This window comes from Palaemon carinicauda, chromosome 40 (assembly GCF_036898095.1).
Source record: "Palaemon carinicauda isolate YSFRI2023 chromosome 40, ASM3689809v2, whole genome shotgun sequence".
Lineage (NCBI taxonomy): Eukaryota > Metazoa > Arthropoda > Malacostraca > Decapoda > Palaemonidae > Palaemon > Palaemon carinicauda.
This window is the reverse complement of record NC_090764.1, coordinates 19,409,797-19,435,999: the sequence shown is the minus strand read 5'-3', so window position 1 is coordinate 19,435,999 and position 26,203 is coordinate 19,409,797. Positions and strand designations below refer to the sequence as shown.

General features: G+C 43.9%; 1 long non-coding RNA gene across 2 annotated transcripts in view; it reads left to right on the top strand.

Moving 5' to 3' along the window:
• LOC137631991 (uncharacterized) overlaps window positions 1-26,203 on the top strand; it is a 69,838-nt gene that overhangs the window by 39,621 nt on the left and 4,014 nt on the right. Inside the window, exons 1-2 of one of the 2 annotated variants that reach the window (XR_011041975.1) lie at window positions 347-545; window positions 1,592-1,805. This is a non-coding gene — a long non-coding RNA (uncharacterized lncRNA). Of the gene's footprint in view, window positions 1-346; window positions 546-1,591; window positions 1,806-26,203 lie in introns of those variants that run through there. The other variant, XR_011041976.1, reaches the window with a different exon arrangement.

The following is a 26,203-nucleotide window of genomic DNA, read 5'->3' as shown; positions in this document are numbered from 1 at the left end:
TACATGATTCAATGGTAAAAAATATTTTATGGTGACTATACACAGCATTCATCATACATACTGTACTCAAGTACAGTATTCTGCATTCCTACAGTATTACACAATCTACTGATTGCTTTATATTGGTAATGTTGTAGTGTAAAAAAATTTCCTAATTGACCATTGTGGTAAAAGTACCAATCTGTACGTATCCATAGATTTTTTTTGTGGATCCCAGTTACATTGTAATTATTTGTTGTTTTATGGATTCCATTTATATTGCAATTTAAAAACTGTGGTGAACACTTTGGTTTAACTTTCAAACATCTTGAAAATTTGACTGATTTTGGTTTTTTTTTCGGAGTTTAGCTCAAGAACTTCCCGGAAAGTATTAAAGCCATTCAAGGTTTAGTGGACCACGCCATGACATTTATATTTTACAAGCCTTTGAATGTTTTAAAGCCTTCAAGATCAGTTTTTGAATTGTCTTCCTATCCTACTGGAGAAGTGGATTTTGATAATGAAGTCGTGGGAAGTTTCTTTATGGAAAACCTCTCTTGTCACAGGTACCTGTTGACTTTGTGATCCAGTCTAATTTTTTTTGTAGGAACTTTGTATCAAAAAAACAAAACAACACAAAGCAAAATAAAACATGTCTTGACCAACGCAAGTGCTGATGGAGGAAATGAAGATAAAGGGTGGGGAGATGTAGCGGTGGAGGGGGGATGTTGATGAAGGAGAGGTCTAATTGGTGAGGGATCCATGGTCATGGCTCAATCACGCCCCAGTTTTCTAAACAGACACTCAAAGAGTGAGCGAGCTAGGTTTATTCCTGGTATTCCATGCATTTTTTTTTTTTCTCGTATATTCAGCAATAACTATGCCTTGGAAATGGTGCTAGAGGAGCATTTCACTGGGCGACACAGGTTCCTCGCCCAGAAATAGATTTTTCCTTCGTCCAAATCCCTTTTATCTACCAAGCTCAACTTTTTGAAATAATCCATACTTACTTCGAAGTGAACAATAAGTTGCCACATAGTCTATTCTGAATTACAAGCACTTTGTACCCATTCTAAATTGCCTCAAAAATAGAAAACTTGGCTGTACCTAAGTTCAAACCATTAGATCAGTAGCATCATCATTCTTGTTTATTTTAAAGGACCTTATTTTAGGCCAACAGGTGGACCATTTTTGTTAATGATTTTTCGGAATTTCCAGCTATCCTGTAATGTAGCTTTTTGAATAATCGATAATACTTTTCTCAAATTTTTTTAGTTTATTCTTATTGCAGAAGTCTGAGTTTTAACTTTAAAGATATTCACCCATGTCCTCCCTGCTTTAGATTAATTTTCAAGTGGTACTTATATTTCTTTAGGTCGTCTGGATAGCTGGTCTCTCTTATCAGTCATGCATTCTTTTATCTTGTTTTTGTTAGCAATATCTCATTGATTATTGTTTATAATGCTTAGGTGTTTCAATATATATTTCCTTCTGCTAGTAAATTACACTAAAAATATTAAAATAATAATTCTTGAATTTATTATGCATTCACAATTATAACTTACGTTCACCTTTTTTTTTTTATTGAAATGTAACATAAGTTTTTTTACAGGCTGTGATTGAAAGGGGCCTATGAGAGATCTACTACTACCAGTTGATATATTTGACCCTGTGGTGAAGAGAGGAAGTTAGACGTTCAACTGCCCATCAATTCTGTTTTCCAATGCAGGAAACGAGCTGTCAAGACTGTCAGAACAATAACAAATACAGATGGAAAGGATGGCCTACATGTAATGGAGTGTTACTGTTACCAAAGTTCCAAATAGGTAGTTGTCATTGGTAAATTTCCATAAACTAATAGTCAATTAAGAAAGGGATAACCTAATTCAAGCTCAAAAAGCAAGGTGTTATGAAGAGATATCATGTCATGAACTGACTTCATCCTGAAAATTTTTTATTCATATTTTATGCCTCTTAATGTAATAGTTTTCACCTGTTTGTAAACAAGTAAGTTTAAGTAAACACCATCCAGACCTAGAGATATCAAAAGATCAGGTTGAACAGCAAACTTTTAATTCAGGACTTCCTGGTAAATATGTTCCTTTTGAAGGTGATCAGGCATAACTATTCTGTAAATTTCATTTTTAAAAACTAATTCTTATTACCATATCATAATAAACTGCTACATAATGAAGAGATGCTGGAAATGAACCGTTACATTGATGGTTGAGCACATTGACTGTTAATTTCCAAACTCAATTAAGAACATGTCAAATCCCTAAACAAATTTGCAATTTCCCAGTTGTTCCGTAACTGAAATACAAACCACGCTATTTAATATGGGTAATTACTTTCGGCGTAGCTGAAATGACGAGCCATTAGATTTTTAACGAGGGTATACTACCCCACCGCTAGTTAGCGGGGGTTAGGGAGGGGTAGCTTGCTCTCCCCCCCCCCCACACACACACACGTGTGATTTAGCTCACTTTGCTATCGGTTCGGGTGACGGTCGGACGTGTCTGCTTTCACCCTCGCTTTTGTTGATCAGCCATTATTAATCTTTCTTTGCTTTTTCTTTTTACAGAGTGTATGTGAAGTTGGCCTCTGCTATGCGCAAGTGCCCTGGCTTACCTGACCGCCCTTGTGGCACATTTATGTCGGCGTTTGACACGGATCCCCACACCTTGTGTCCTCATTTCAGGGGCCAACGGTGTGATAATGCTAACGTATGTGGTGAGTGTAGGGAGTGGTCTACCTCCCAGTGGGAGAGGTTTTCTCGGCGCCGGAAGAAGAAGTCCAAATGGGATATTTCTCCTTCAAAGGTTTCTTTGAAAAGAGAAAATCCCAAGGACTCTCCTTCCGTGGCCCAAACCTCCTCCGAAGCTCCCACTCGATCGGTTTCTCCCGAGAAGCCGTCGAGGGGTAGCGTATACCGTAGATTTGTTGACCGATCCCGGGCTGTGGGAGAGGGAGTTGCCTCCCATAGCGAGGCAGCTCCTCCTCCTCCCCCGGAGGAGGATATTTCTTTGTCTGTTAATAATAATGATTTATTACAGATTTGGGCTTCCCTGGGGCTTCAGGGTTCGCCTCCAAAGAAGCTCTGTTTAACATGATCAAGTTGGGAGCAGCTGTCAAACAGTCGCCGACGGTAGCAGAGATCGATCCTCTGTCTATCGTCAACGTTGTTGTGACAGAGGCTTCTGATGTGTTATCTCAAACTTCTGTTCCTGGTGTTGCTGCGGTAGCTGAAGGCTTAGTTTCCCCCTCCGAACATGCTTCGAGGGAGGAACTAAGTCCTACGGTCTCTCCTGCCGGTGATTCTCCCCCTCGGGGGAGTTCACTCACAGAGACTCCTCTTCGAAGGACTGCTGATGGTCAGCCCACTGACCCTACGGCCCCCAGAGGGTGTACAAGGCGGAAAGCTCGCCTTGCCCTTCACCGTAGAGGTCTTCCTTCACCACACAAGGGTGTTAGGAGGCGCCTCTTCGGCTCGTCATCTCCGCAGTCCTCCGCAGAAGAACCACCTCGTCGTTTGCCGATCCTGCCAGCTACCTCCTTGGACCTCTCCGGAGATCGTTCGCGATCTCCTTTGGTGGAAGGTCGTCCTTACACAGGGCACGCCGACCTTCCACCCTCCAGACCTGCTGACCTGCCGTCACCGTTCCTGGCTGCCGATGCGCTGTGGGTGCCTTCTCACCCTGTTATTAAACAGGCAACGGTCCCTTTGGGGCATAAGGGACATGAGCACAAAATTGTGTCTCAGTCCCTTAAGCGCCAGGTACTCTCTGCGCGCCAACGACCTACAGCAGATGTTCCTGTCTTAGAGCGCCAGTGCTCACCTGCGCGCGTGCGCACACCTGCAGTTGATCCTGTTATTACACACCAGGGTTCCCCTGCGCGCCCACGACCACCTGCGCGCATCTGCAATAGTCGCACCTGCAGTTGATCCTGTTATTACGCACCAGGGTTCCCCTGCGCGCCCACGACCACCTGCACGCATCTGCAATAGTTCCTGCAATAGCGCGCAAGCGCTCTCAACTGGTTCCTGTTATAGCGCACCAGCGCTCACCTATGCGTCAGCGCTCACCTGCGCGTCAGCGCTCACCTGCGCGTCAGCGCTCACCTGCGCGTCAGCGCTCACCTGCGCGTCAGCGCTCACCTGCGCGTCAGCGCTCACCTGTGCGTCAGCGCACTTTAAAGGAGGTTCCTGAGATAGCGCACAGGCGCTCACCGGTCCTCTAGCGCTCTCCAGTGCCTCAACGCGCAACTGCGCATAAGCACGCAACGGTTGCTGTTCCTGATATAGCGCGCCAGCGTTCACGTACAACTGCGCACTAGCGCACAGCCCTGGAGTCCCCTAAGTTAGCGCACAAGCGCTCACCAGGGCTTCAGCGCTCTCCAGCCCGACAGTGCACTTCTGTGCGCCCGCATTCTGATGCGCGCCCATGATCTCCCGCACACCAGGCACACCCACGATCTCCGGATCTGGGTGTAGTTCCAGTTTCTCCTGCTCGCCAGCGCTCACCTGTGCGCCATCATGTGCAGTCTCCATCGCACGACCACGAGGTTGCGCAAGCGCGCCCTGCTCGTCCACTGCTTCATCCAGATATGCGCGCCCGTGCGCCAGAGATATTTCTCCTGCGCGCCCAACGTTATTGCCCTCACGGGCTCTTCGTCAGAATCCTGCGCTCGCGAACAATCGCCTTCGCGCGCGCTAGCGCTCATCCAGCCTTCTGCGCGCCATCTGTCATCGCCTGTCCAGGCTGCTATGCTCCATCGCTCGCCCACGCCCCATCGCCCGCGCGCCCTTGCAATTGCCAGCGCGATCCCCAGAGCGATCATAGGCGCGACCCTCTTAATGAGAGAATGCCTTAATGAAGTCATTGAGCTTCAGCACGGCATTCTATTCCCGTGCTGAAACTTGGTGACGGGCAAGAGGGCTCTCGAACTTGGGGAAATTGCTCCCCCAGTTCGAATCTAAATTTTTCTCCTTATCTTTTTCTTCCTCTTTATATTGCTTCAACCTTCTCCTAATATTATAAACTTTCCTTCATGTTGCTGTCCCAACCCTATGAGTAAAATTTCGCATATGTATGTGTGTATATATTTACATATATATGTATGTTTATCATTATTTTTTTTTTCTTTCTTTCTTTATGGCATGGATGTTTCTACATCTGTTATTGCCACTTGGGCGGATGTATCTACATCCGGTATTGCTGCCTGCTTTGATGAATAGGAAAGGTGTCACGGTTGGGAGGTGTTGTGCTCAAAGCTATTTGTGAGAGTATTGGATGATCTCAACCATCCCGAAGATGGTTTGGACCTTTTTGGCGGAACTATTCTCAAGTGTTGGGTCTTCGGAATCCAGGGGGGTCCAATGCTTGGGGTAGGACTCTCGGCTTCTGGCCGGAAGCCCGTCATTACAGATATGGGGAGGATGATTCCATAGTTTCTTGGTCTCAGTCCTAACAGGTGGGTTCAGCTTACACCTGTGCCTCTATATCTGTTTTGATGCTATCCTTCGGGTAGGGTATGGAGTGGACCATCTGGGAAGTATACTCTCACTGTGCCGGTAGTGGAGAGTGCAAATTTCCTTCCCAACATGTGATGCCTTAATGTTCTCAAGCAGGTAAATCAAACTATTCAAAAAATCACTCTTCTCTTTTCTTTATTCTGATGGATTCTTGTGACAATGACCCCACCTCCCCTGGATATGCTGACTCGCCCCCGGCACTGTTGACGACCTCTGGCAATTCATTTAAAGAAAACTCCGTTGACGACGTAGGAACTAAAAAGGACTATTCTTTAAACATTCGGAAAAAGGGTAATTTGGGCAACACAGGAAAACTGAATGTCCTGTACGTTACCCAAATCCCTTTAGAAGCTAATTATGATGTGCTACATAAAATATTTGAGTGTTACGGATTAATAAAAGAAATTAGAATGAAACTTCAGATGATAATTGGGAATCTTGGTTATTTAATTGTCATGAAGCATTTAATGCAAGCCATAATATTGTTGATATTAAAGTAGGTAATATGAGTGTTAAGGGTGCTCTGTGTGATGGGGCACCTAAAGATCTGGATGTCTACAGACCAGCAGACAGGGCTGATAAAGATATAGAGGCAGATATGCCATCCCAAAGAAAGCCAAAACCACCAATGTGGCTTCTTGCTCAATCTGTAGGAGGTACGGAAAATTATTTCAAGATCTGCATATTTCTTCAGAGGAAGGTAGGTACGATCGCACCTGGAGATATATCTCGATTCGGGAAGAAAAGTTACTTGATAAAGGCCAAGTCATACACACAGTCTGTTATACTGTCCAATTTGAAGACAGTAAATGATGATATAAAATTGGACATCAAACCCCATCTAAATTTTAGCTATGGTAGGGGAGTGGTTTTCAATAGGGATCTATATGAATTTACCGAAGAGGAGATATTGGCTATGTGTCCTCTATCAGTGTGGAAAGTACATAAAGTACCTGGAACATCAATGATTGTTCTTACTTTCTAGGATGCTAATGTACCTTTCTACATAGACATAGAAAACGAAAGGATCAGAGTTCAACCTTTTAAGCAGAAGCCACTGCAATGTTATAATTGCTTTAAATTTGGACATCCTTCCAAAGTTTGCAATAATGAAAAAATTTCCAATATTTACCATGGGGAATGTACACTTGAGGAAAGGTGCTTTAACTGCAACTCTAATCATAAATCTAATGATAGGAGCTGCCAGTTTTATAAGTTAGAAGAGGCTGCCCTCAATAAATCAATTATTGAACATGTAAGCGTGGGGCATGCCAAGAGATTATTAAATAAATCTAATACTTATGCAAAGACATTAAAAACAGGAGAAAAAGTTCCTCGGGAATCATCTCGCCCACCTACTACTGTAGGTAGTTCTCGAAAAAGGAATTCACCATCTATTGATAAAGTGCTGCATAAGACAAGAACATCTAAAGATTTATCATTGAGTATCAACCAAAAGACATTGCCCACCACTATCAAACCTTTGTCCCCCATTACAAAGGATATTACTAACCTCTCCCAGGCCATATCCTTGCCTGATTTAATGGAGATTCCACCTGACACCAAGTTATCAGGTGTACCTGTAGTGGGGAAGGTACAAAAACCTGGTAACTCGCAACCTATTAATCGTAAAAGAGAGAGACCATCATCTCTCTCACCCCCTTCCATAAGAAATATTAGAATTATGACATCAAATATATATGATGTTTTGTCTGTTGATGTTGCCGATCAACCAGAAGACAATTTAAATAAATCAGAAATTCAAGTTGAGGTCCACCATCCCCCTCAACAAATAGATAAAAAAGATACAAAGAAAAACACCAACGTAAAACCCAACATAACAAGACTATCTCTGAAGAAACCTACAGGGAATAATGTTAGATTATAAACTGCTAATGGGAAGACCTCATCCAAGATGTCTTCCTGAAATAATCCATAGTTTTCTCTTCAATTTGCAATGGAACTGTCAGGGTTTAAGGGCGAAATTTGAAGAACTTAAGCTCCTAATTCATGAACATTCCCCCATAATTGTATGTCTACAGGAAAGTATGCTTGATACTAACACTCCTAGTCCTCGAGAGTATGTTAGCTATAGAACACCATATAATCATCAAGCAGGGAGCCATGGTGGAAGTCTCATGTACATTCGTCGAGATGTTCCCCAAATACCTATGTCTATATGTACAACACTGCAGGCAGTGGTTGTACAAATTGATATAGGAAGAAAATATACAATATGCTCTCTCTACTTGCCTCCAAATGATATTTTATATGATGATTTAGCAGAGGTCATTCATCAACTCAATCAACCATTTCTCTTACTGGTAGATATGAATGGTAGACATCCTTTATGGGGTGACATTTTAGCAAACACAAGGGGCAATATTATCTCATCAATTGTGGAGAATGAGGATGTGGGACTCCTTAATACAGGAGAGCCCACACACTTCCATGTTCAGACAGGCACCTTGTCATGCATTGACCTTTCAATTGCAAGCTCTAACTGCCTTCTTGATTTTGATTGGAGGACATTAGATGATTGGCATACTAGTGATCATGCACCAATCATTATCAACACCAACAAGGGTCCGCCTTTACAAAGATCGCCACGATGGAATCTTGACAAGGCAGACTGGGTTAAATTTTGTGAGCTATGTGAAATCGAAGGGAGTGCAGATCAGTTTGAAAGTATTGATGATGCCATAGACCTACTGAATGGAACTCTCCATACAGCAGGAATCAATTCGATTCCCAAAACCACAGGAATATTCAAAAGACGACCAGTCCCGTGGTGGTCTTCAGAATTAACAGCCTTGCACAGAGCCACCAGAAAATCTCTGACTAGATTGCGTAAACGCCGTACGGAGGAAAATTTGATAACATACAAAAAGTGTAGAGCACAGTTCCGCCGTGCCATGAAAGAAGCTAGACGCCAATCTTGGGTGGCTTTTGTTTCCTCCATTAATAGTAGGACACCACCATCTTCTGTATGGAGGAAAGTAAAAAAGATTGCAGGCAAATTCACCCCAAACCCACCACCCGTGTTGGAAGTGAATGGTCAGTATGTGACTGAAGGAATTTAAGTTAGCAATGCCCTGGCTGACCATTTTTCAAATGTATCGTGCAAGAGTGGAGCAGCTCCTGGTCACCAGTACAGGAGCATTGAAGAAAAGAAAATTTTAAATTTTGCAACAGGAAGGAAAGAGTCATATAATTCTCCTTTCACTGAAAGAGAATAGGATTCGGCATTTTCCACTTGCAACGATACAGACCCTGGACCCGATGGAATTCCATACGCAATGATTAAACATGTACATTTTAATACAAAGTTGTTTATTTTAAGCATTATTAATAGAATATGGCATGATCATAGTTATCCAAGTGTTTGGGAACTAGCCATTATTTTAGCCTTTTTAAAACCCGGTAAGGACAAGTTTTTAGCAGCAAACTACCGACCTATTGCATTGACATCTTGTTTATGTAAAATTATGGAGAAGATGGTCAATGCAAGACTGATGTGGTACCTTGAAAAGAAGGGTATTTTATCACCCATTCAATGTGGACTCAGAAAAATGCACTCAACGACTGATGTGCTGATACGACTTGAGTCCTCCATTTGTGAAGCGTTTGCTTCCAAACAGCACCATGTGAGTCTTTTTTTTTATCTTGAAAAGGCATATGATACCACATGGAGATACGGTATACTTAAAAGAATCCATGAGTTAGGATTAAGAGGAGAGCTACCACTATTAATTCAGTCATTTCTTTCACAAGTGAGAGTTGGGGAAGCGCTATCACAGAGTAAATGCCAGGAAGGAGGAGTTCCTCAGGGGAGTGTGCTGAGTGTAACCCTTTTTGCACTAGCAATTAATGGGATATCCTCAGCCATTCCCCAGGATGTTCTCGCAACATTATTTGTGGATGATCTCTCCATATCATTTGCTGGGACTAGAATGGCAATGGTTGAGAGAAAAATACAACTCTCTATTGATAAAATTATCCATTGGGCCGATATGAATGGATTTAAGTTCTCGACAAGTACTAAAATTTTCCATTTCTGTCTTATCCGGGGAGTACATCCAGACCCGGATATATACATCAAAGGTCAACGGATCCCATGTGCAAGTGAAGCTAAATTTTTAGGGTTGATATTTGATTGTAGGCTTACATGGGTTTCTCACTTAAAAGCATTAAAAGCTAAATGTCTTGAAGCTATGAATCTTTTAAAAGTATTGTCCCATACATCATGGGGGGCAGACTGCAATACAATTTTAAAATTATACAAGGCCTTGATTTTTTCCAAAATTAGTTATGGATGCGAAATATACTCCTCAGTAACCCCAAGCTTGTTAAAAATATTAGATTCTATACATCATGCTAGTATAAGATTGTCCACAGGAGACTTTAGAACCTCACCTATCTCAAGCCTCCTTGTGGATGCTGGGGAGTTGCCTCTAGACCTTTACCGAATATCCTCTATTATTCGGTATTGGTTTAGATTGCAAAGACTCCCTAACTCTCTAGCCTTTCAGACTGCAAGCCTTGTAAGGCACTCAACCTACTTTGAGTTGCACCCAAAATCTCCTCAACCTTTTGGGTTTCAGGTGAAACAATTATTAAACAATCTGGATATAATTAGAATTAAGGTGCTTCCATTCAAGGTATCATCAACGCCTCCATGGAAATTACCTGGCATATCTTTTTGTAAATACTTTATTGGAGTTAAGAAGAATATGACTGACTTAGAATCCTGGTCTCTTTTTATGGAACATGTTGAAGAACATAGGGGATCGACTTTTATATATACTGATGGCTCTAAATCTGATGATGGCGTTGGATTTGGAGTACATAGTAATGATTTTAATTGTAGAGGTGCACTTCCTCTAACAGCTTCCATATTTACTGACGAACTGTATGGCATACTAACCGCTATTGTGAAAATAGCTTTGGAAAAGGAGGGTAATTTTACAATTTTTAGTGTTCTTCAAGCTTTAGAAGTTTTTAATTCTAGTAACTCTCTAGTTTTAAAGATTTTAGAATGGCTTTTTATTATTGGACGGAGAGGTATAACAGTTCGATTTTGTTGGGTTCCAGCACATGTAGGTGTGTCTGGGAACGAGAAGGCAGATTTACTGGCGAAGAATGCGGCATCCAATTTGCTACCAAGGAGGTATCCCATTCCCTGTAATGATTTCCTACCTTACATCAAGAAATTGGTTTGTAATAAATGGCAACAGCACTAGGATAGTCAAGATGGCAATAAAATGAGGTAAGTAACAAATATCATATCACTTTGGAGGTATAACATGATACCCCGAAAATGGGAGACGACTCTTTGCCGTCTCTGTATTGGTCACACACGGTTGACACACGAGTTTCTGCTGAAGGGCCAACACCAACCGTGTTGTGAGGACTGTCGAGTACCTTTAACAGTGAGGCATTTGTTGACCGAATGCCCTAATTTTACTAACTTAAGAAATAGATATCTGTTTGAGGCTCGAGGTGAGGATGGCAGGTTCATCCTTGCCAAGATTCTTGGACATGATGTGTCCTACTATGCAAGCGGAATTTTTAGGTTTATTTCAGAAGCAGGTCTTCTGAAAACTATTTAACTATTGTAATGACTTCTTAACTTTTATGGTTTTAATTGAATTCTCTTATTTTTCATATATAATAAATGCTATCGGTGTCAATGACCTTAGATGTCAGGATGCCAGAAAACTTTCAATCAATCAATCAATCATAGGTGCGATCCTACTTGTGAGGCCACAGGACATCGCGCTACCAGGTCATCGTCGTCTCGTTCACACTCGTGAGGCCACAGGACATCGCGCGGCCAGGTCATCGTCGTCTCGTTCACACTCGTGAGGCCACAGGACATCGCGCGGCCAGGTCATCGTCTTCTCGTTCCCCACCCCGCAAGCGCAGAACAGCGCGCTCGCCGGAGGAGGAAAGGTTTCCGGATAGGTCCAAGGACTCTTCTTCTTCTGTTTCAGCATCTTTTCAGGCGAACCCTCGTTTGGTGACTCCTCCTAGGGATCGAACGATCCCCTTCCCTCCAGAGGAAGTGTCTGACAGCGCAACTGTCAGTCAGCAGCCCTGTTTTGGTACCATCGTCAGAGCTCTCGTGCAGGCTTTTAAGCCTGTATTCTCTGGACTTGGTCACAAAGCAGTGGCGGCTTCGTCTCCCCTGAAGAGGAAGAGATGAGTTCCTTCCGTGGTAACTTCTCCAAGGGTGAAACTTGTCTCCTCGGAAGTCCTTGAGGAAGGCTCCCTCTCCCCCCCAGACTTTCTCTCCCTCCCCTGCGGACGAGGATTTCCCGTCCTCTGGGGAGTCGGGTGAGGCGGGTCGTTCCCCCATCGCACCAATGGGGGAAACCCCACCTCGCCCCGAGAAGTCTTCTCGGGTAGGGGTTGAAAAGAGCCTTCCACCATCACTGCTGGAGTCCTGTATTCCTCCCACGAGGGAGTCGAAGGACTCGAAGACTTTGCCTAAGTCTTCATCGAGGATTAGACAGAAGCCAGCCAAACCCTCGGAGAACGTCCACGAGTCCCCCCAGGAAGAGCCTCTGGGGACAGGAGACTTTGCTGCCAGCCCTTCAGGAGGAGAGCTGCAGGAGTCAAAACATGCGTTCGGGCAAGTTCTGACCCTCATGAGGAGTCTCAATGGGTTTCCGGATCCAGAGATTCCCCCTCGTGAGGGTAAGGACACGGTCTTGGACAGAGTCTACGGTACTCAAAAACCCTCGAGGGCCAGTGCGGCTTTTCCCTGGTCACGGGGTTAAAGAGTGCCAGAGACAAGGTCGAAGGCCAGCTCTCTGAGCTTGCTTCCTCCAGCCGATCCAGCACCGGTAACAAGCTCCTCCCACCTCCTCGCGTCCATCAGAGGAGGTACTTATAGATCTTGGAGGAGACTTGTTTAGCTCTTCCAGTGCACCATTCTCTGGAAGAGCTAACCGGGGGAGTCCCTCTAGAGAGAGACTCCAACCGGCATGTCTCGTATTTGGCAACAGAGATCCTGAGCCATGAGAAGGTGGCGAAGTGTGCCATGCAGGCAAGTTCGTGGCTGGACATCTGGCTAGGGTCTCTGGGCATCCTGGTGCGGTCTGAGGACTTGTCCAAAGAAAGCACCAGGAAGGCCTTGGAGACCTTTTTGCTCTCAGGCACGCGTACCATCGAGTTTCTAGCCCACCAACTCTCGAGCTTGTGGGCTAACTCTATCCTGAAACGTCGGGACGCAGCGGCTGAGAGATTCCACCAAAAGGTCCCCAGTACCGATGTTAGCAGGCTCAGACATTCTTCCGTCCTCGGTAAGAACTTGTTTAAGCCTAAGGACGTGGAGCAGGCTGCTGAGAGGTGGAGGAAGTCCAACCAGGATTCCCTTCTCCATAAGGCCCTAACATCGAGGCCCTACAAACCTCTAGCTACCCAGCAACCATGTCCTGTCAAGAGTACGAAGAAGGCAGCTGCAGCAAAGACAAAGGTGTCTAAGCCCTTTCCTGTCGAGGACAAGAAAGGCAAAAAGTCCTCTAGGGGAGGAAAGAATCCTAGAGGGAGCGGCCGTGGCCGCAAACGCTAGGATTGGCAGTCCCCCTGCATGTCCACCAGTGGGGGATGCCTACAAAGTTGCGTGAGAAGGTGGCAGCAACTCGGGGCCAATCCCTGGACGATTTCAGTAATCAGTCAGGGATATTGCATCCCGTTCACGACATCTCTACCTCCCCTGACAGCGGATCCAGTGTCGGTGAGCTCCCATGCCATGGGATCGGCAAGGGGGCAAGCCCTTCGGGCAGAAGTCGAGACCATGTTGAAGAAGGACGCTCTCCAAGAGGTAGTCGACGGGTCCCCAGGCTTCTTCAGTCGACTCTTTCTTGTAAAGAAGGCGTGTGGAGGCTGGAGACCAGTCATCGACCTCTCAGCCCTGAACTGGTTTGTCAAGCAGACCCCGTTCAGCATGGAGATGGGAGACACGGTCAGACTTGCAGTGAGACCACAAGACTTCATGTGCACACTGGACCTGAAGGATGCATACTTCCAGATCCCAGTCCACCCGTCTTCGAGGAAGTACTTAAGATTCTGCTTAGACAACAAGATCTACCAGTTCAAGATGCTGTGTTTCGGTCTCTCCACAGCACCGCAGGTGTTCACCAGAGTATTCACCCTAATATCTTCATGGGCTCACAGGATCGATATCAGTCTCCTCCGTTACCTGGACGACTGGCTGATCCTAGCAGACTCGGAGGCATCCCTTCTTCATCACCGAGACAAACTTCTGGGACTTTGCCAAGATCTAGGGATCATGGTAAATCATGAGAAGTCCTCTCTGCTGCCCACTCAAAAACTGGTATACCTAGGCATGATCATGGACACCAATCTCCACAAAGCCTTCCCATCAGACGACAGAATAGCAAGGCTGAGGAGGGTCGCGAGGCCTTTCCTCAGACGAGAAGAACTTCCAGCCCAATCGTGGTTACGTCTCCTCGGTCACCTGTCATCCCTGGCCCGTCTAGTTCCCAATGGTCGCCTCAGAATGAGATCTCTCCAGTGGCAACTCAAGTCCCGGTGGAATCAAGGTCACGATTCCCCGGACACTATGATCCCTATGGGGTTTGCGGAACAGACGGACCTTCAGTGGTGGGTGGCAGACGAGAACCTATGAAAGGGAGTGGATCTTCTCGTCCTCCCCCGGATTTGATGTTGTTTACGGACGCCTCAAAGAAAGGGTGGGGGCCTCACGTTCTGAACCACAGGACCTCAGGCCTGTGGTCAGAATCAGAAAAGTACCTCCACATAAACCTGCTAGAGATGAAGGCCGTATTCCTGGCTCTTCAACAGTTCCAACAATACCTGGCGGGCCACTCTGTGGTGGTGATGAGCGACAACACCACAGTAGTGGCTTTTATCAACAAGCCAGGAGATACCTTTTCAGAACAGCTATCCCATCTCGCAGTAGAGATACTGAGATGGACCGAAGTCCACTCGATCTCACTTTCGGCTCGCTTCATTCCAGGCAAGAGGATTGTGCTCGCCGACAGTCTGAGCAGAGCGATGCAGATAGTGAGTACCGAGTGGTCTTTGGATCGTCAAGTAGCCAACAAAGTCCTGACTTTGTGGGGTTCCCCGACTGTGGATCTGTTCGCTACAGCGCTGGACTTCAAACTTCCGCTGTACTGCTCCCCAGTCCCAGACCCTAAGGCTCTCTGGCAAGATGCCTTCCAACAATGGTGGGACAACATCGATGTCTACGCTTTTCCCCCGTTCTGTCTGATGAGGAGGGTGCTCAACAAGACCAGAATATCGGTCAATCTCTTGATGACCGTAATAGCTCCGCTATGGCATCACGCAGAATGGTTTCCGGACCTTCTGCAACTCCTAACGGAGCTTCCGATAGAACTCCCTCCACGACACAAGCTACTCAAACAACCACACGCCAACATATTTCACAAAGCTGTAGCTTCGCTTCGACTTCACGCCTGGAGACTATCCAGCATCTCCTCACTGAGAGAGGATTTTCGCAGCAAGTTGCGAACAGTATGTCTGGACTCCTGCGTAGGTCATCCGCAGGGGTCTACCAGGCGAAGTGGCGAGTCTTTTGTGGTTGGTGTCGTGGAAGGAGTATCTCTCCACTCGATGCCACTATTCCAGCAATAGCGGAGTTCTTCTTGTATTTTCTGGAGGAAATGCGCCTTTCAGTCTCGGCTGTGAAAGGCTATCGCTCAGCCTTAAGTCTAGCCTTCAGGCTCAAAGGAGTGGATATTTCTTCCTCGCTGGAACTTTCCCTACTCATACGGAGTTATGAACTTACCTGCCCTCAGTCGGAAGTGAGACCACCTCCATGGAATGTGGTTCGAGTTCTCAGGTCTCTTAAAGAGACCTCCCTACGAACCATTACGCCAGACTTCAGATCGCCACCTTACTTGGAAGACGGTGTTCTTACTAGCTTTGGCCTCGGCCAAGGGAGTCAATGAACTTCATGGTCTCTCATACGACATCGCCCATTCAAGGGGATGGGGGGAGGTAACGTTCAGGTTCGTCCCTGAGTTTGTTGCCAAGACTCAGAATCCGGGAGTGCCGGACCCTCGGTTCGACTCTTTTCAGGTTTCGAGTCTTCGTTCTGTAACATATGACCCAGACCATCTCCTACTGTGCCCAGTAAGGAGTCTGAGGCTATATCTTAAGAGAACAGCTGCAGTTCGTCCTCAGGTGCAAGCTTTGTTTGTGAGCACTGGGAAAACGAAGAGGAGGGTCACCAAGAATACCATCTCGGCCTGGATTCGCAAGGTGATACACCTATCCTTGAATCCTGACCCTCCTTCGTCATGTCGCCCTAAAGCACATGATGTCGGGCGTAGCTACGTCCCTGGCCTTCAAGACGAACTATTCAGTGACGCAGGTCCTGCAAGCTGGGGTGTGGGAGCGTCAGACGACCTTCACAGCCCACTACCTGCAAGACGTGACACACAGGAGACTCGATACGTTCTCTATCGGCCCTGTGGTGGCTGCACAACAGCTGGTCCAACCTCAGGCTTCTTAATGGACAAGTAGCAGAAGGTTGAGGGCATTGTTACCTGGTCTTAGTCTGCATGAATGAAAAGGTTTGTCTGGCCCTTATTCTTTTCTTCATCCTCCCCCCTCTTGGGGAAAGCAGCATCCTGGGTTCTCTGCATAGCTGACCTCAAACCACTGCAGGTAAACCATGCTTCCTTGTGTTCCTAGTATTAAGTTAATACTGTCACGTGCCCATACCCTGACGAGGTGGTATTGGGAGAGTCCTAGCCTTGAGTTTCATCTAAAGAACTCCAGGTCAATTTCCTAGGACGTGTCACACTGCATACCTTCACACACAGCTTATGTAGGCAGCAGCACTTGCACAGCAAGATGCTAGCAAGGTCCAGGGACTCCTTATTATCGAGTACTAACACACTCAAATGCTGAGTCCCCGGGCAAAAATCCAAAGCCAGTAATGGCCAGGACTTACCACCCTTCCTAAGGGGTGAGTCACCCATATTAAATAGCGTGGTTTGTATTCCAGTTACGGAACAAATGACAAATTCGTAGATAATTTGGATTTTTCCTAACTATACAAACCTTAGCTATTTAATCAAACTTGCCCGCCAGTCCTGTCCCCCGTGAAGTCCTACGTCTAAGCAAAGGTGTGTGTAAGGGGAGGGGGGGGGGGTAGCAAGCTACCCCTCCCTACCCCCCGCTAACTAGCGGTGGGGTAGTAAACCCTCGTTAAAAATCTAATGGCTCGTCATTTCAGCTACGCCGAAAGTAATTACCCATATTAAATAGCTAAGGTTAATATAGTTAGGAAAAATACAAATTATCTACGAATTTGTCATTTTTCCTGGTTTTTTAAAATAAATTTGTAATAAATTTATACTGTCTCGGTAAAGAAAAACTATTTTGACCCCAGCCCTCATGAGTTTGATATGATCAGTGTGGTTAACCTCCTCATAATAAATTTTTTCTTCATAGCTTGGCTAATGAAATAAGTTCTCTTCATTCTCTGCTTTGAAGTACAATCTTCCCAAACAACCATTCCAATTATTTTCATGACCTTCTTACAATTTTTCTTCCTTTCACTTCCATATCCTCATCCCTTTTGTTTGTCTTGCATTTATTTTCAGTCCTCTTCCACCTTTTTAAATTTCTACTTTAATGCACTTAAAGTAGAAGCCGGGGTCAGCTTTCCTGTACACCTTTGGGGCTTCCTTCTTTACACCCATAAATATTTATGCATTCTACTATTTCATCATTGCCTCTTATCAAGTAACTATCTTCAATATTTATCAATGATTTCCTGTTTCTTCCAATAATTATTTTCCCTCTTCCATATCGACTGCAATTTCGCCATTTGTTCGTAATCCCTTCTCAGTTGCATAAAACAATCTCGGTCAGAGATCACAGCCTGCTTTACAGCTTCTGTATCCCACATCTCCAGTAATTATTTGTTCGTAAGAAAATCTCTCTCCCCTATTCCAACTATGAGTCTTAATGTTCTAGTTTGTTTGTTTTAGATTGTCCCAATACAATGTTCTAAGGTCACAGCTCTTCAAAATCTTCTAATTTGGCAGTACCCATGTCTCTTATGCATATGTAGTAGCCTATTGGCCTTATGTTTTCCCTCTGTATATCTTAGCTTTGTCAATCTATGGGACATTCTTGATCAACCGATAGTATATTGCAACGCTGTTTCCTTCATACTGCAGCCACATTCTTGCTGATATCTCATCTTCTGTTGTACAGTCCAATATCTCTCCAGATTATCATGAATACACTACCTCTTCTGAGAGCTGTCTATCTAGCTAAATATAGTTCTCAGCCCTATCCACTTCATTTAAACAGGTAGATTCCTATTGTCAGTACTATTTGTGATCTTGTTGCTAGGATACTTGTCAGATGTCATGCTCATGGTAGTAGCAATCCTTAGATGGAGTTGACCATGTATTTAAGGCTGTCTTTTCACTCTTACACTTGCTCAAACATTTCTGACTGGCAGTTGGTCAAGTTTGAGAGTTTAGACCCATGCCTTAGCCATCTCTCCTTGAGTTTGCTGGACAAGTTGTTTTTCTCTCTTTGAGGCACATAAAGTGCTGTCATCAGTTCTGATGAACTGTTTGTTTCAAGTTACCCCTTTTGCTCATGTTATACATTTTGGATATTAGAATATCTTACTTTGTGTAGATTTGGTATTCCAGAACACCACTTTGCCCCCCACTGTATCTAATATTTTAATATATTTACTAGTTCAGCCTAGCACCAGGAAAGATGGCCAAAATTCACAAATTCAATCCACAACTTCCCTGATTACACTTTTCTTTGGTCTGGTAAAACTACTCAATAAATTTACAAGCATCTGTGGGTACTTTGCATTATTCTTCTCATCATGAAAGTTTTCTTGTTGTCATAGGTTAGATTTGAAGCTAGTTATTTTTACTCCTCTGGCCATTACTCTTGTCTTCTTTACTGCCCAATAAGTAAGTTTATGTATCTATTAGCACAAGTTCTTGTACCTTTTTTTTCTGTTACTGTATTTCCATATTTAGTGCTTTTCTGACTAGGTGTTCATTGTCACGACTCTGCATATGTCCAAAAAGTCCGATAACATTTTATACAGCTTTGGGACACCACGCTTCATCCATTCTTCATCATAATACAAATTTCTCGCTATTCTATTCTCGAGTCTTAACATTCTAAGGTCACACTTGAAAATCGGTTTCATTTTCCTTAGGGAAATTTGTAAAGGTGAAGGCAAATTTTATTCTGTCGACTCCTTCTTGGGTAGGAGAATTACAAATTTACACAAATATGTTTTACACAAAAATACAAATGGAAAAGACCAGTAGATTACAACTTACATTCATGTACACACACATTTAGCTAGTACATATTTGAAGCATGAAAGGTATACTGACAAAATAAGAGTAGGTATTGAAAATATTAGAATAATGAAAATTTTAAATAGTGTTGATTCTAAAATAGACATTAATAGGTTAATAAACTTTGCTAGTTTTTTCAATTCTCTATTGCTACTTGTATTGAGGAGCAGATTGAGTTTAAAAGTGGTAGGTCTTCTACAATAGGAGGACTTTAGGTATCTCTCATTTCCCTAATCACAGGACAAACTAAAACATAATCATATTTATCCCCAACTTCATTGCTGATTTTCCTGCTCATAATATCTTTCAGTTGCTACAGGAAGTTTCTAGGTACCACACTATATTTATTAAGGGCAATTCTTTCTGGTATATCTGAATATATAATATACTGTAGTTTTCTTGGCCAAATTTAGTCTTACAAAGTTTATAGTTACTACACAATATATTTCTTTCTACTTCTGCATTCCACTGTTCTCTCTCTGTCATTGAGTTTCATTTCTAAGCTAATTATTATCCACGTGTGATTGAAATTTTCTGGATGTTCCCGTATATTTGACATGCCACAGGAATTAAGGATTAGTTTTTATTTTATTGATCCGACTAGATTTATACTCGTTCGACTTTCAGAATTCTAAGAAAACGATAAAAGACATTTTTCAATTTAGATGCCTTTGATTTTACAATTCTCAGCTAAAATTCAATCATTCTTTTGCAAGTAGATATTTCAATTCCAATTCTAAATCTGCCAAGATCTCCATATACCGTGCAGTTTGCTGTTCGCTTGTTCACACAAAGCCGATTTTTCATTAACTCTTTATGAAATGCCTCAACATGATCTTGTTTGTGGTAACCCCATATCTCGCAACCATAAGTCAAAATAGGTACAATTAGAGTATCGAATAGATCACAGTTGAAATAATTGATAATTAAAGTTTTTTACATTTAATTAACATACGAAATAATGCTCTGTGGGCTTGAATGACATGTTTCTTAATAGCTAAATCCATTTTACAATTATAATTTAATGTACCAAGGTAAACATAACCTAAAAATTTCAATACTCTCCTCGCCATGTCTAAAATTCGGAACATTTCTAACTTTTCCTCTTAAAACTACTACTTTAGTTTTTAAACATTAATTTGAAGTTTCCAAGTATCACAATATTCTTTTACTTTATCTAAGGAATTTTGTAATTCCTTTTGGAACTCGGCCATTACAATAGTATCATCAGCATAAAGTAAAACATAAACACGCAGAAATATTTCTGCATCAATACTGCTAAATTTCCTTTGAACACATTTATCCCTGGCTAAGAGAAGACTCGATTATTTAGGTAGATGGCAAAGAGTAATTGGGAAAGATTCTTGTCTAGCGATGTTAATTGTTCTTATTCTCATAACTTCTGCTTCAAAGTTCAGTGTGCTTTCAAGTAACAAAATACTCTACTGCTTATCTATCCCAGCAGGAGCTCGACTATATTTCCAGTAATTCATGTTTACTTTTTGGGCATCTCATATGACTTTGTAAATTTTATAATCCAGATAATATCTTGTTACATTGCTTTCGGCAAAAAGCTCACCCTTACTCCTTCCCACATCAGTTTCAAGGCATCTTTATTGATTGTAAATGTATTAGCTTTCTTTCCAGTCTCCATTATCTATTTTTTTTTTTTTAAACTGATTTTCAGTCTCCTCCTTGATTTCAAACCTTTCCTCCATCTTGCTCTCAGGTTTTGAATACTGTCTGGATTCTCCTTTCTTGCACTCCTTTGTAGTTTACTACTTTATATAAACAGCATAAGGCTCAAAGTTGATCCTCATTTTACATGAACATTTATCTTTAACTATTGATATACCACAGTGCCAACACTGGGAATAGTTTTCTGGTAGGGTAACATCACTTATCTTAATTAATCCCCTAGATTTGTGATACCAATTCTATTACATGCCTATACAGTATGCTCTCAAATGTCTTTTCCACACGACTTCTTGAACTTGCCAAGAAATGCATTAGTAAATGTGCTATAAAAGGCTCTAGAAAAGACTAAGAAAATCACTTTGGCTCGCTGATAGAGACCAACATGAGTAGTCTTTATAATGAAGCTGCTAACATAAAAGCTACCATAGCAAGAAGACAAATTGGGTATATGAATTCAGGCCATAGTTCATAGCACTAGGGCCTAAGATGGCATCATGGATCGGTGTTAAGTCGAGGAAAACCGCATACAGGTAGTTGCAATATAAAGTAAAGGTTAAATGATTTCACAGCAAGATGGAAGAAAGCTGGAACAGAGGTTTCTGTAAAGTAAAGTCTAAAAAGTGAGCTCTGCTCAAGGCTGAAAGAGTTCTGCAATGAGGAAAAGCTTATAATTTTATAACATCCTTTTTGCAACGTCCTTTCAGCCTTGAGCTGTATAACTTTTTAGGCCTTACAGCACAGTACCTCTGTTCCAGCTTCCTTTCCCCCATGTTGCTGTGAAATCTTAGCCTTTACTTCATATTGCAAGTGTGCTCTTTTCCCCAGTTGAACAGTGATCCATAATGGTGTCAGGAATTAGTGCCATGAATTATGGCCTAAATTTATATATCCAGTTTGTCTCCCTCTTGTTATGGTACTTTTTATATTGGCAGATTTATTATAAAGACGGTTTCTGTTGGTCTCTGGCATGGTGCCAAAGTGAATCAACAGTCTTGATAATTTTTTGTAGTCTTTTCTAGTGCCTTTTATGGCACTTTTTCTAATGCATTTCATGACAAGCTCAAGAAGTCTTTATTTCTGTGCAATTACCAACACGTATGTTTTCTTTCTATTTTTTGGTCTTGCTTTATTTTGTCAGTCAGCTGGTTTTATCAAGACATCTTTTGACTTTTTTTTTTTCTCCAATATTGCTGTTTCCTAGATGTCTGAAGTGGTTTTTGAATAAAATATACCAAATGTGCATCCACATCAAAGTGTTTCCATTTAATTTGGATAGTTGAAAGCAATGGATGTACTAAGTCTATTCTGGATGAAGGTACAGAAGTTCATGAAATGATTTCTTTTCTGGGTCGAACCTGTGGCGCCGGGCGAAAAGTCCTTCTTGTATACCTTTTCTGATAAAAACCTTCCAATTATACCAGAGAAAGATAAAAGCATGGAATGCTGAGGTTACAACCCTCGCGCGAGCACCTTTTGGGTGTCGTGTATAAAGCAAAGGCGCGTGAAATCCACTATTCACAGGTTGTCTTCCATTTAGTTAATTCCTTCGCCAAAGGGATGGGCCGATACAGAGGCCCTAGACACATCCCCATCGCCGCACCACCCACGCCACGACGCGAGCGCCATCTGAACAACATCCTTCTTTTTGGAATTCAAAAGTGTTGAATGTTTTCGTTGTGCTCTCGGTCTTTTTTATCTATCGTGGATTTATTTTGTCATGTCCGAAGCTCCATCTTCACACATTCCAATGTTAAGTACCATAGTTTGTTTTGACAGTATTTTATTGTACCGGGCTTGTGTTTTATATCCAGTATAGTCTGTTTTATTATCCCCGTCTGGCCGTTCATGGCGGCCATTGTTTGTTCACTTGTTGGGGAATTCATCTTTATCTGCCCGTTTAGTACTCTGTCACTTAGGTTCTTGGTTAAGTCCCTGGCCTTATGCCTTTAGAACCGTTATTATTTTTATTTTTATTTTTTGCTCATGGTACTTTTTGCAAGTAAGTCCAGCCTACGATCGAGATAGCGATTTAGCTTTGTTTTTGTTTAGTAACCGCCCGAGGCGTTCGTCACTCGACTCGGTTAAAGGAACATTGCTATTTATTTTAAGTTTTAACGGATGCTATTCTTCGATCGTAGTATTATATGGATGTACATTTTTATTTTATACGTTTATAATAGTGTTTTGTGATTTTTAGTCCTGTTTTTGTGTCCAAGAGAGCGAGAGATTGGGGTCCCCGTTTTCTGTTCGCAGTCACGAGTTACCCCTTTCTCTCGTTTTCTTTCTTAGCTCCGGTGGGGGAGCGGATTTCCCGTTTTCCGTTTTGTGCGGTCAGCGGGTTCTCCCTCCCTCACCTCTCCCCCTCTGGGTGGATGATAACTTACGAGTTATTTATTTTTTCGTGACTTTTCAATTGTTAGCGTTATTTTGGTCCGTGTTTCGCCCTCTCCCCGTTACGGCTCGGGAGTAGTTATGAACGTTATCCACTCCGCCTTGAGTTATACTCCGCCACGAGGGATTCTCAATAACTTTCGTTCTATTGTTATATTTATATTGTTTACTACATGGGACGGGCTTCATATTGTTTAGATAAGACCCTCCGGTGGCCCTTACTTCGGTCTCAGGCCACGGCCATATCCACAATAGCCTTTGTTATTACAACTGTGTTGTTATTCACAATAATTATTCAGGACCTTTCTTCTCCCTCCGGCCTCACCGGAGATCGTAAATACGCTTTACTATAATCTAAGCTTTAGTCTTTAGCTACGACTTAGCTTTTTATCTTTCACAATTGAATTATTAGCCACAATTGAATTATTCAGGGCATCTCATTATCCTCCGGCGTCACCGGAGGTCGCCCAAACACTTAACACTTAAAGTTGCCTTAGCTAATTAGCTAAGGCTCCTTTATTCAGGACATTTCATTACGATCCGGCCTCACCGGAGCTCCGGCTTCACCGGAGGTCGCCCATACACTTCACACTTATATTTGCCTTGCCTTTAGCTAAGGCTGGTGTTTGTATTTATTTTAAGGGCATGTCACTGCTTCCCCGACCCTTGGAGGTCGGCGGATTACTTTAAGCTTATTATCCTTATGTCATTAACAGAATTGGGTGCACTACAAATATACAGACAATTGAATTTTAAAGTGCCAACAATGGTATGGGGCAGTATCAACTTAAAGTTAATAGTTAGTTGTTTGGTCAAGGCAATATGGGTGCTTAGGTAATTCAGTGAGTGCCAGAACTCTAAAATAATAGGTTTTTATCCCTTATCAGAGTTTCAAGCATCACCAGACTCATGTCTCCTTTCTTTTACAGAAGGCCCGTTGTACTGCTGAAGGATGCTCTGCCTCGTTCAGCGACCCCGTTGGGCATGACCTCTGCCGGTCTCATGCCCACTGCTCCATTCCCTTTATCCAGGAACCGGGACAGGCCCAATACCCAGTGTGGTTCCCGGATTTGTGCTCGTTCTGTTACGAGTTGTCGTCAGTTCTGCTGAATGATGATGTAAGTGGGTTTTCCCTTTGTTCCTTATTTCTCGTTGGCAGACACTAATATAGACATGAATATGATATACACAGTATATTTAGGAGGGCAAACCCCCTCCTCCATCACTAATCACTGCAAATCTTACAGGCCGATGATGTCTCTCTTCGGTCAGCAAGGGCTACTCTTCGGCCGTGGGTGTCGGGCTTTGGCAGGAATGCCCCGTCTGGCGCTCCCTATCTCCTCGATGGGGATATGGCCTCCCGTCTCTTCCCAGGCTCGACTACTGCTGCAGTCTCTCCTGACCTTGCTGCCCCTTTAATTGAAGAAGTCAGGGCTACCATTTCCGTGGAGGACGAAACCCTCGTACCAATGGACATGGCTGGTCGGGATATAGACGTAGAACCCAGGGACGAGCAGGTAAGTGGTGCCGAGTTGGTGGAAACCCTTTTCTCTCCTACTCCCTCTTCTACCTCTTCCTTTCTAGGTTTTGATAACTCTAAGGCTTCTCCTCGGGATCCCTCTGCCTCCGTACGACCCAAGGTGAAGCCACTTCGAACTTATAAGACTTCAGCTTTGCCAGTATCAACGTCACCGGTCCCCGGACCCTCGACAGCTCCTGATATTCATATTGCTCCTCGTAAAACCACTACTCCTAAGAAGTCTAAGTCTACCAAATCCAAGAAAAAACCAACGGGTGACTTTCAGGTACCCTGGGCTGATCTCCTCCCCATCCAACTGATCAAAGGATTGGTCAGGGATCAAGTTCAACATCACTCTGGTGCAATAACAGAGATTAAGGATATGATGGCTACTCTGATCCGCGCCGGAACTCAGTTCCCTCCCCCTTCTGCCCCAGACGCATCGAAGCTGCCGCCCTTCGATAAAAACAATCCTTGGCGGTTTGCTTTGCATGCTCCATTCGTAGATGGCTCCCTAACTCTGGAGGGCATGGGCACCCGCCCTCTAGAGGACCTGGAGTTCTATCCCCCTGGCCTAGCATTCCCGTTCAATGGTTTTGTACGGTTAAAGGAACATGCATTGGTCCGTATGGACAAGGTACCGAAGGAAACGGTCATATTTCCAAAAGAGCAGGCCCAGGCTATCTGGGCCAGAACACTATCAGAGTGGGGGTGTATTAACTCAAAGCTCACCCCTCACAAGGGTTCCTACACTATTTTTACGACAGCGGCCTCCATCTCTTTGCCGCTCATAGACAAAGTCACAGAGCTGACTATACAGGCCATCAAAGAAGGCTCTTCCATGCCGGCTCTCAAGGAGACGGACCCCACCTCTTTGCTTATTCCGGGTTCCTCGGCAGCCTGGGATGCTGCGGCCTCTACCTTCACGGTGGGGAAACTAGACCCGGACTGTGCCTCTACTCTTTTCTCTGAGAAGCTTCCCAGATTAATAGAGAGTCTTCTCAAAACTGAGTTCGAGACCCGTACTAGACTTGCTAGGTCCCTCCAATCCATCACCTCCATGGAGTCCCTTGCATCTCTTTACCCAGAGGAAACGCTGTTCAGAGTCGCCACAAAGAACCAGCTGCTATCCTACCAAATAGATCTCCATGACTTCTGGTCAGCACGGGTTAGTTGCAGGAAGTTCGTTCTGTCGGAGGCCACCATCAGGCATGAGCCGAACAGACTGATAGCTTCCTCCTGCTGGGGTAAGACCCTCTTCCCTCAGACCGAGGTGGATAAGGTTCTTCAGGACGCAGCGAGGGCAAACCAGAATTTGCAGGTAAGGTGGGGTCTCTCAGCCAAAAAGAGGTTCGAACCCCAGAGACACACATTCTTCAAGAAGAAGCTGAGGTTTAGTCCTTACAAAGCGGCCCGGGGTACCTCGTCCCCACAGCCTTCCGCGGCCTCGACTTCTCGACAACAGGCGCCTCCTCAGCAGGTAGTCTACCTCGCTGCTCCCCCTGGTACACAGCCCAACCCCTCTTGGATGCCCTCACCTGCATACAACCCTGCCTACGAACCCTCCGGTTCCTTTCGTGGATACCAAAGAGGGAGTTCCAGAGGTAGAGGACAGTTCCGCCAACGCGGCGGGCCCAGAGCAAGGGGTTCCCGTGGAGGGAGGGGCCCTAAGTTCACTCCCTCCCAATGATGTGA